Source organism: Arachis hypogaea, chromosome 17, assembly GCF_003086295.3.
Source record: "Arachis hypogaea cultivar Tifrunner chromosome 17, arahy.Tifrunner.gnm2.J5K5, whole genome shotgun sequence".
Taxonomy (NCBI): Eukaryota; Viridiplantae; Streptophyta; class Magnoliopsida; order Fabales; family Fabaceae; genus Arachis; species Arachis hypogaea.
In genome coordinates, this window is record NC_092052.1 from 49,083,309 (window position 1) to 49,094,037 (window position 10,729).

General features: G+C 40.1%; 2 non-coding genes across 2 annotated transcripts; both read right to left on the reverse strand.

Annotated features, from left to right (window-relative positions):
• Positions 1-2,608: 2,608 nt before the first annotated feature.
• LOC112768480 (small nucleolar RNA R71) lies at positions 2,609-2,716 on the reverse strand. Its single transcript, XR_003185901.1, has one exon. It is a non-coding gene; the product is annotated as a small nucleolar RNA R71 (small nucleolar RNA).
• A 3,444-nt stretch (positions 2,717-6,160) lies between these two features.
• Positions 6,161-6,264, reverse strand: LOC112768849 (small nucleolar RNA R71). Its single transcript, XR_003186231.1, has one exon. It is a non-coding gene; the product is annotated as a small nucleolar RNA R71 (small nucleolar RNA).
• Positions 6,265-10,729: the final 4,465 nt, after the last annotated feature.

Here is a 10,729-nt window from a genome sequence, read left to right on the forward strand (position 1 = left end):
AATCTGGAAATCGCCCCTTTCCCACAGAAAGTAGTAACAGAACAGGCGTTGCAGGAGAAATTGCGAAAGAAACAGAAAATGAGATAGTAAAGGGAGAAGTTACGAAGAGGAGCGAAGAAGAGAAACCGTTTTTGATTAAGAATTTCAAAATAAAAGCCAAGAGAGAACGAGGGCAATTAATAACCAATTAATGAAGGCATTAAACCCTCTCACGTTCCCAAGAACAAAGCGCTGGTATAAAAGCGCGCGTTTTTAGAGGAAAACGTTCTACATTCAAAAGCTCTACGTAGAAAGGAATCGACAAAAGTGCTAGAGTTCGGCTTCGCTGTAAAGAAGTTCGAAGTCAAGAAACTCGACTTCAAAGCAGAAGACCGAGCTCAAGCAGGGGCACTGTTCATACCCAGGGTCGAGCTATCCGACCTGGGATGATCGACGACAAAGCGACCGACCTCTTCAGGTCAAGCGGATCGACTTCTTCTTAAAGAACTCGGCCAAGTTGACAGGAAAGCCCATAAAAGGGTCCAAGTAGAGGAACACGACCCAAGTCCAAAGGCCGTCCAAGCCTATAAGAGATAAGGGCGGTTCCCTTGAAGATAAGCTGACCTCAACTCAAAGATAAAGATAAGATAAGATAACTAACTTATCTTATCTAGAAAGGTCACTCTACAACTACTATAAATACACTGGAGCACCCAGGTATAACTCATACTCTGATTCTACATAAAACCTGTTTAATACCCATGCTAACTTAAGCATCGGAGTCTCTTGCAGGTACCCCCCACCCTCCGGTGATAAAGGATCAACAGCACAACCAGTCCAACAAGTCGGACGCACCGGCTCCGGTCACCATTCACGAACCGGACACCTCAGGTTTCGACTAGCACATAAGATCTCGACCGAGATCGACCTACAAATTCAGGTAACCCTCAGAACAGTGTCTATACATGAAAGATTTCTAAGTTTGGTGTCTTGCATGTTTTCTTTGCATAAAAAATTTTTCAAAAATATGTTCTTGATTTTCATCACGATCTTCATAGTGTTCTTGGTGTTCATCTTGACATTCATAGCATTCTTGCATGCATTCATTGTTTTGATCCATAACTTTCATGCATTGCATCATTTTTCATGTTTTTCTCTCTCATCATTAAAAATTCAAAAATCAAAAAAAATATCTTCTCCTTTTTCTCTCATAAAATTTGAAAATTTGGATTGACTTTTTCAAAAATTTTTAAAATCTAGTTGTTTTTATGAGTCAAATCAAATTTTCAATTTAAAAATCTTATCTTTTTCAAAAATCAAATCTTTTTCATTTTTCTTATTTATTTTCGAAAATTTCAAAAATATTTTTCAAAAATCTTTTTCTTAATTTTATCTCATAATTTTTGAAAATATCATCAACAATTAATGTTTTGATTCAAAAATTTCAAGTTTGTTACTTACTTGTTAAGAAAGATTCAAACTTTAAGTTCTAGAATCATATCTTGTGATTTCTTGTGAATCAAGTCATTAATTGTGATTTTAAAAATCAAATCTTTTTCAAAACTAATTTCAATCATATCTTTTCAAAATATCTTCTTATCTTATCTTTTTCAAAAATTTGATTTTAAAATATTTTTTCTAACTTCTTATCTTCTTATCTTTTCAAAATTGATTTTCAAAATTTGTTTTAACTAACTTTTTGTTTGTTTCTTATCTTTTTCAAAACTACCTAACTAACTCTCTCTCTCTCTCTAATTTTCAAAAATATCTCCCTCTTTTTCAAAAATTCTTTTTAATTAACTAATTATTTTAGTTTTTGATTTTAATTTTCGAAAATTACTAACCTTTTTCGAAAATCACTAACTCTTTTTCAAAAATTATTTTCGAAAATCCTCTTTCTCTCTCATCTCCTTCTAATTAATTATTCATCTACTAACATCTCCTCATCTCAAATCACTGCTCCTATCCTTACCCTTGTGTTTGGATTCTTCATTCTTCTTCACCCCTATTCCTTTTCTTCTTCTACTAACAATAAGGAACCTCTTTACTGTGACATAGAGGATTCCTCTTCTTTTCTTGTTCTCTTCTCTTTCTTATGAGCAGGAACAAGGAAAAAGGCATTCTTGTTGAAGCTGATCTAGAACCTAAAAGGACTCTGAAGAGGAAACTAAGAGAAGCTAAATTACAACAATCCAGCAAGCACCTTTCAGAAATTTTCAAACAGGAAGAGGAAATGGCAGCCAAAAATAATAATAATGCAAGGAGGATGCTTGGTGACTTTACTGCACCTAATTCCAATTTACATGAAAGAAGCATCTCCATCCCTACCATTGGAGCAAACAATTTTGAGCTGAAACCTCAGCTAGTTTCTCTAATGCAACAAAATTGCAAGTTTCATGGACTTCCATCTGAAGATCCTTTTCAGTTCTTAACTGAATTCTTGCAGATCTGTGATACTGTTAAGACTAATAGAGTAGATCCTGAAGTCTACAGGCTCATGCTTTTCCCTTTTGCTGTGAGAGACAGAGCTAGAATATGGTTGGACTCTCAACCTAAGGATAGCCTGAACTCTTGGGATAAGCTGGTCAAGGCTTTCTTAGCCAAGTTCTTTCCTCCTCAAAAGCTTAGTAAGCTTAGAGTGGATGTCCAAACCTTCAGACAGAAGGAAGGTGAATCCCTCTATGAAGCTTGGGAGAGATACAAGGAACTGACCAAAAAGTGTCCTTCTGACATGCTTTCAGAATGGACCATCCTGGATATATTCTATGATGGTCTATCTGAATTAGCTAAAATGTCATTGGATACTTCTGCAGGTGGATCCATTCACCTAAAGAAAACGCCTGCAGAAGCTCAAGAACACATTGACATGGTTGCTAATAACCAGTTCATGTACACTTCTGAGAGGAATCCTATAAGTAATGGGACGCCTATGAAGAAGGGAGTTCTTGAAATTGATACTCTGAATGCCATATTGGCTCAGAACAAAATATTGACTCAGCAAGTTAATATGATTTCTCAGAGTCTGAATGGAATGCAAGCTGCATCCAATAGTACTCAAGAGGCGCCTTCTGAAGAAGAGGCCTATGATCCTGATAACCCTGCAATAGCAGAGGTAAATTATATGGGTGAATGATGCCAGGGCATCTTGGCCAATTTCACTGACCTTTTCTTTACTGTTTTTAGGTTAATTTCATGTATTTCCTTAGGAAATAAGCTAGTTTTGGGTAGATATTCACTTACACCTTGATTCAGGCATACATTGTGCATTTTACATTATTTCATGAGAATTTTGCATAAGTTTAGTGACAAATTGTATGTTGCATTGCCCATGACTTGGACTAGAACTTTGATGCACTTTATTGCTTGACTTCAGGACCAAAGGAAGCAAGGAAAGGGAGGAAACTTGCAAGGTTAATGAGAAAAGTGATTGCCAATGACACTCTCAAAACCATCATTGCCCACGTTAAGAGTCACGTTAACAAAGTTAACGTGAACTCTAACGTGGAAAAGGGAAGTTGAACCAACGTTAGTGACACTTAACATTGTCATTAACGTTGGCAAACACTCATGAGTGGCCACGTTAGAGCTCACGTTAACCTAGTTAACGTGGCCTCTAACGTTAAAGGGGGAAGAGAAGCCAACGTTAGTGACATTCAACATTGTCACTAACGTTGGCCTAAGGATGCAACACACCACGTTAACTCCCACGTTAACTTAGTTAACGTGGAAGCTAACGATGAGGAATGAATGATGAGCCAACGTTAGTGACACTCAACATTGTCACTAACGTTGGGATGGCTAAGAATGGCCACGTTAGAAGCCACGTTAACCTAGTTAACGTGGACTCTAACGTGAGATCTAGGGGCACATTGGAACGTTAGTGACAATGTTGAGTGTCACTAACGTTCTCGAAGTTTGGCAAGGCCACGTTAGAAGCCACGTTAACCTAGTTAACGTGGACTCTAACGTGAGATCTAGGGGCACATTGGAACGTTAGTGACAATGTTGAGTGTCACTAACGTTCTCGAAGGTTGGCAAGACCACGTTAAAAGCCACGTTAACCTAGTTAACGTGGGGTCTAACATGAGGCAAAGGGGTACATTGGAACGTTAGTGAAAATGTTAAGTGTCACTAACGTTCTCGAACTTATACTTTCACTAAATGTTAACACCCCTAACGCCCTGAGCTGAAATCTCTGCCCACTTAGCACTTTCTCTCTGCAAGTAAAGCCAAGCCCAAATGAAGAAAAGAACTACTTCAAACTCAAGATCCAAAGGCCCAAGACTTGAAGAGCAAACTAGAAGCTGAGAAGAGTAGTATATATAGGAGTAGCTTTGAATTGTAAAAGGAGTTCTGGAGGCTGGGAAAGGAGAACTACTCTCTGTATTTTATCTTCTCTGCATTTTCTAGTTTTAAGATGTATTCTCCATCTTTGTTTTCATTTTCAAGAGCTATGAACAACTAAACCCCTTTCATTGGGTTAGGGAGCTCTGTTGTAATTTGATGGATCAATACTAATTTTCATTATTCTTCTTCTATCTTTTCTCTTGATTTTACTTGAAAGCGTTCGATCTTCATCCAATTGAGTAGTTATCTTGGAAGAAAAGCTATTCAAACTTGGATCTCTTTTGAACCTTGAAAGAAGAATGAAGAGATCAAGCTAGAAATGCTTTCTCATGCTGGACCAAATTGGGTTTGGATGGGTATGTGACTATAACCCTCTCAATACTTGATTTGGGAAATGCATGTGGTATAATCAGTGACCATACTTCATCTCTTCTCATGAGCAATTGACCAAGGAATTGGCTATTGATCAAGATTTGAGAGATTGAATTGCAAGAAATTGTAATTCAATCACTTAAGATTGCGAAGGAGATCAATGAGTGCATTGATTGAGGAAGAGATGAAAATGAACTTGATCCGAAGAATTGCAACATCTCCTAAGCCCAATGAACTCCCCATCTCTGATCTTACCCATTCTCTTTAATTTCTGCCATTTACTTTTATGAGCAAATCCCCCATTCCCATTTACAATTCTACAATTTATTTTCAGTCATTTACTTCCAATCCTTTAATTCTAGCATTTACTTTTCTATTATTTACATTCTCGCCATTTTATTTTCTGCAATTCTCAACCCAAATTCTGGATTCGCTCAACTAGAACATTCTTCTAATTAAAGTTGCTTGATCAATCAATCCCTGTGGGATTCGACCTCGCTCTATTGTGAGTTTTTACTTGACGACAAATTCGGTACACTTGCCGAAGGGAGATTTGTTGCGAGACAAGTTTTCCCCGCATCAAGTTTATGGCGCCGTTGCCGGGGATTGATTGTGCATCAACAATGATTAAATTGGAAGATCACTAGATTGAGCATTTTTATTTTGTGAATTTCATTTTCTGTTTGAGTGATTTACTTTTTGTTTTAGTTAAACTTCTTCCCTTCCCCGTCTACTCTTTGTTTCTTCTTTGTTATTTTCAATTCTGTTTGCTAACCCACTAACTGTTTGATATATTGCATCACCCACAACTAACAATAATTCTGACACAAATACTTTCTGCACCTATTTTTTCTTGCTTGCACTTGATGGTTGTATGACAGGGAGAAGAAGCGGGGCTTCAACTTCCTTCGATTCTGAACCTGAGAGGACTTTCCTTAGATTAAGGAGGGAGGCAAGAGGAAAGAAAGTGGTTGGTACTGAGGAAGAAGAGGAATTCTTTGAAACAAACATGGAAGACAACATGGAAAACCATCATGAAGAAGAAGATCACAACCATGGGGGAGGAGGTAGAGCAAATCATGCTGGGGAGGATAGAAGAGTTTTGGGCTCTTACATCAATCCAAACCCAGGCAATTGTGGAAGTAGCATCCAAAAGCCAACAATCCATGCCAACAACTTTGAACTTAAACCACAGCTCATCACCCTTGTTCAGAACAACTGTTCGTTTGGAGGAAGTGTTCAAGAAGACCCCAATCAACATTTAACCACCTTCCTGAGAATATGTGACACAGTGAAGTCTAACGGTGTTCATCCTGACGCCTATAGATTGCTCTTATTTCCATTCTCACTCAGGGACAAGGCAGCCAAATGGCTGGAATCTTTTCCAAGGGAAAGCTTGACAACTTGGGAAGACGTGGTGAACAAATTCTTAGCAAGATTTTACCCTCCTCAACGAATCAATAGGCTGAGAGCTGAGGTCCAAACTTTCAGGCAACAAGATGGTGAGACTCTATATGAAGCATGGGTGAGGTTCAAGGACTTAACAAGGAGGTGTCCACCTGACATGTTCAACGAATGGGTGCAGCTTCACATTTTCTATGAAGGGCTCTCTTATGAGTCAAAGAAGGCCATAGACCATTCATCTGGAGGATCTTTGAACAAGAAGAAGACCATTGAGGAAGCCATAGATGTTATCGAAACAGTAGCAGAGAACGACTACTTCTATGCTTCCGAAAGAGGGAACACAAGAGGAGTAATGGAGCTAAACAATGTAGATGCTCTGTTGGCCCAAAACAAGCTCATTACCCAGCAGCTGGCTGACCTCACCAAGAAGATGGAGACGAACCAAGTAGCAGCAATCTCCACTTCATCAACAATCTAAGAAGGAGTGAATGAAGAAGCAGAGGGGAGTCAGGAGCAAGCCAACTACATTGGGAATTCACCAAGGAAAAACTATGATCCATACTCCAAGACCTACAACCCTGGATGGAGAAACCACCCAAACTTTGGGTGGGAAAGTGAGCAAGATCAAAACCAAGACCAGAGACGTTACAACTCCAACAATAATGCAGCTCACCAGCAATTCACACAGAGGACGTCTCAACACCCCCACAACAACACTTCTTCATATGCTTATCAAAACCAAAATAGCACATCTACTCTGAATCACCCATCAATTGATGACAAGCTCTCTAAGATTGAAGCCTTACTTGAAGGAATATGCCAAGAGATTCAAGAAAATAAGGTGTTCAAAGAGGAAGTGCGAGCCAATATTAAGAACCAGGGAGAGACCATTGGAAAGCTGGAATTCCAGGTGGGATATTTAGCTGAGAAGATTCCCAAACCTACCGATAGCTTCCCAAGTGACACGGAGAAAATCCCCAAGGGAGAAGCAAAGAAAGTAAGATGAGAAGATTGCAAAATGGTCACTACGAGTGATCAAGAGACTGAAGACAAGCAAGGCAAACTTTGCAAACAAACAAAGGAGGAGGATACAGATCACCAAGGACCAGAAATCTCACAACAAGAGTTGCTGAAGATCTATGCTCCCTTCCCTCAACTGCTCAATGGTGCTGTGGGAAAGAGAATATACTCAAGGTTCCTAGACTTGTTTGCATCTCTGCATGTAAACATACCATTCATCAAGGCAATTCAACAAATGCCTGCATTCATCAAGTATATGAAGGAACTTCTTTCCAAGAAAAGCTCACTCAAAGGAGGCCAAACTATAGTGATAAACAAGGAATGTAGTGCCCTTATTCAACCTGAGTTGCCTACAAAAAGAAGAGACCCAGGGAGTTTTCACATCCCTTGTGCCATAGGTGAAACTATGTTCGATAAAGCACTATGTGATTTGGGAGCCAGCATCAACTTACTGCCTTTATCCCTGGTGAAGAGGCTGCAGATCAATGAGATAATGCCCACAGATGTAATCATCAGACTGGCTGACAAAACTCAAAAGCAAGCAATAGGAGTGGTGGAAAATGTGTTGCTAAAGGTTGGGAAGTACTTTCTCCCAACAGACTTTGTCATCCTAGACATGGAAGAGAGTCACGCTCACCCAATCATATTGGGAAGACCATTCCTAGCTACAGCCAGAGTACTTATCGATGTAGAGAAAGGGGAGCTAATATTGAGAATCCATGATGAACGACTCAGCTTCAATGTCTTCAAACTCTCACAAGAAACAGACAAGAGGACAAGGAACTAAGCACAAATGATAATGAGATACTGAAGGAAGGAACAAGCACTGAAGCACAGCCAGTTCATTCTGAGATCCCCTTAATAGATAAACAAGGAAAACAGCAATTGCCACAGCTCAAGGAAAAGTTGGAGGAACCTAAACCTCTAGAGGCAGGTGAAGACAGCATCACAACTCCTTGGAAAAAAGAGGTCACCAAGGAGAAGGCAACCTCAAAAGAAACAAAGAAGAAGGTACCAAGGAGATGGAGGAACAAGAAGATCCCTACGGAAGACTTCTCTCCAGGGGATAGAGTTGTCTCAGCTTACTTCCTAGATATTCCCCCTAATCTCCCTACTGTACCATCTCAGTTACCTAAGGTCTTCACTATCAACAGAGTTCTTTCCTTGAAACATGTGGAGATCATTGATCCAACCAATGGATACAAGTCCACAGCAAGAGGGGAGGACTTTAAGCACTACCAACCACCCTGATGAAGGAAAAACGTCAAGCTAGTGACGCTAAAGAAGCGCTTCATGGGAGGCAACCCATGTTTTATATTTTTTTAAAATAATGAATAAATCAATGTTTATGAATTTCAACCCAAACTTGACAAACATTTGGTGAAATCTTTATCATGCAGTATATAGTGAGGAACAAGTTTGGTGTTCAAAGCAAACCAAGATGCATGCTAGTCTTGGGAGCTTTGAACAAAACTTTTCATCACATTGCTTCAAACTAAGTTTGGTGTCACCCCATGGTGCCACCAAAACGCATATAAGGACCCACCAATAGTTAGTTAGTTAGTTGGAATTCATAAATAAACAATCAAACCCTTTCTTCCCGTTTATTCTAGCCGTAGAGTTTGATTTTGATGATATTAATGTCCTTATTTTAAATCTTTATAGGAAAGGAAAAGAAGCATGAAAAGGGATTGATTGGACAATTAAATGGGGAAGATTTCGCCACTTAATGAAGAGCACTACACACATGTCCCAAGAGGGAACGCATGGGGAAACGCTGCCATGCAACATTGGAGAAAGAAGACCCTTAAAGACCGAACCAATCACTCTCATTAAGTGATGATCCTTGTCTTTCCTTCATACACAACCCCAACCGTCCATCAAGCAACAATCCTTGCTATCCACACCTTCCATCCACTCATGATCCCCCTATATAAGTGAGCTCTAGTGCATGCTCATTCCTCACATTCAAATTCCCACTTCCACACTTCATACTTTCGGCTTGCTCAACCCCTTCATCACACTCTATCATAGCCAACCTATTCCTCATCTCTCCGTATCTTCCAACCTCCACTTCAAAACAGCAACTCAATTCATGGCATCATCAAGCTCAAAGAGGCAAAAGAGGAAGGAACCCATGGAGAGTGTTCCTTTTGAGGAGAAGAAATTCAAAACTGCCTTTCATGAACGTGAATTCGAACGGAGGGGCGAGAAAGATACTGCCAGAGTTAATCTTCCAAATCAATGCAAACGAGTCACCACAAATTCTGGAGAAAATCAAACAGAGGGGGTGGCAATTGCTCACAAGTCCAGAGGGGAAGATCAATGGAAACCTCATCAAAGAATTTTATGCGAATGTAGTAAGAGAGGATAAAACCAAGGCCCCAACCTTCAAAAGTTACGTAAGAGGAAAAGAGGTGGACTTCAGCCCAAATGCCATAACAAGAGTTCTTCACCTGAAATCACCTCGTTTTGATGAGGAAAGTTATCAAGCAAGGATAAGTAGAAGCCCTGATAATAATGAGCTCTCAGAGATAGTGGCAGACATCTGTGTTATAGCAGCTGACTGGGAGAGGTACACAGATGGGAGACCCAAGTTCATCAAGATAGGGGACCTGAGCCCTGAAGCTAAGGAGTGGTTTGAACTTGTGAGGAGATCCATTCTACCAGCTGCAAATAATTCAGAGGTAAACATCAATCGAGCTACTATGGTGCATTGCTTAATACAAGGTGGGGAAATCAACGTGAATGAGCTCATCGCCGAGGGGATTCAAGATTCGGCTGAGAAGGTTGATTCAGGTGCCAGGCTTTGGTACCCCAGCACCATTCTCCGCTTATACAACAAGGCCAAGGTAGTATTTGAGGACAGCAACCCAGACTGGGTGAACCCAGGGAGGCCAGTTACACTCGAACGATTGGTTTATACTACACCTGCTCAGCAACAAAAAAGGCCACAAATAGGGAAACCAAAAGCAAAAGAAAAAGTTCACCAAGAGGAACATCATTAGGAAGAATACCAACAAGAAGAGCATCATGACCCAGACAACTTGAATCTGACTTACCTTCTAAGAGCCATCGACGATTTGGGACAGAGGCATATGGAAGGACAAGAGCAAATACTGAACCTTCAAACCAACTGGCTGAGCCAACAGGAAGCATGGCAAAAAAAACAAATGGAGCAGCAGCAGGAATACTACTCCAGGCTCACTCAAGCCATCAACCAAGTGAACGAGAGGCAAGAGCTCCAAGAGAAGCACTTGTAAGAACTCAACCAGCGGCAGATAGCCCAAATGAAAACTTTCAATGAGTTCAGTGTACTCAACGAAGGAAGGCAACTACATAGGGAGGAGTTCTATGTGAACACTCAAGCCAAGTTGAACTACATGACTAGTAACATGCATCAGCTACACTATGCCATCCCTACATATGATGAGGTCCAAAAAGATTTTGTAGAACAAGAAGAGAGGAAGGTAAAACAGCAAAAGGAGACACTCAAGAAGAAGATGGAAGATGGTGGTTTCTGGAAGAAGCTGCTTGGAAAAGGCAAAGGAAGTGGGAGCACAAGTACTCAAGAGAGACACAATGAGGACAAGCAAGGAGGGGAGCA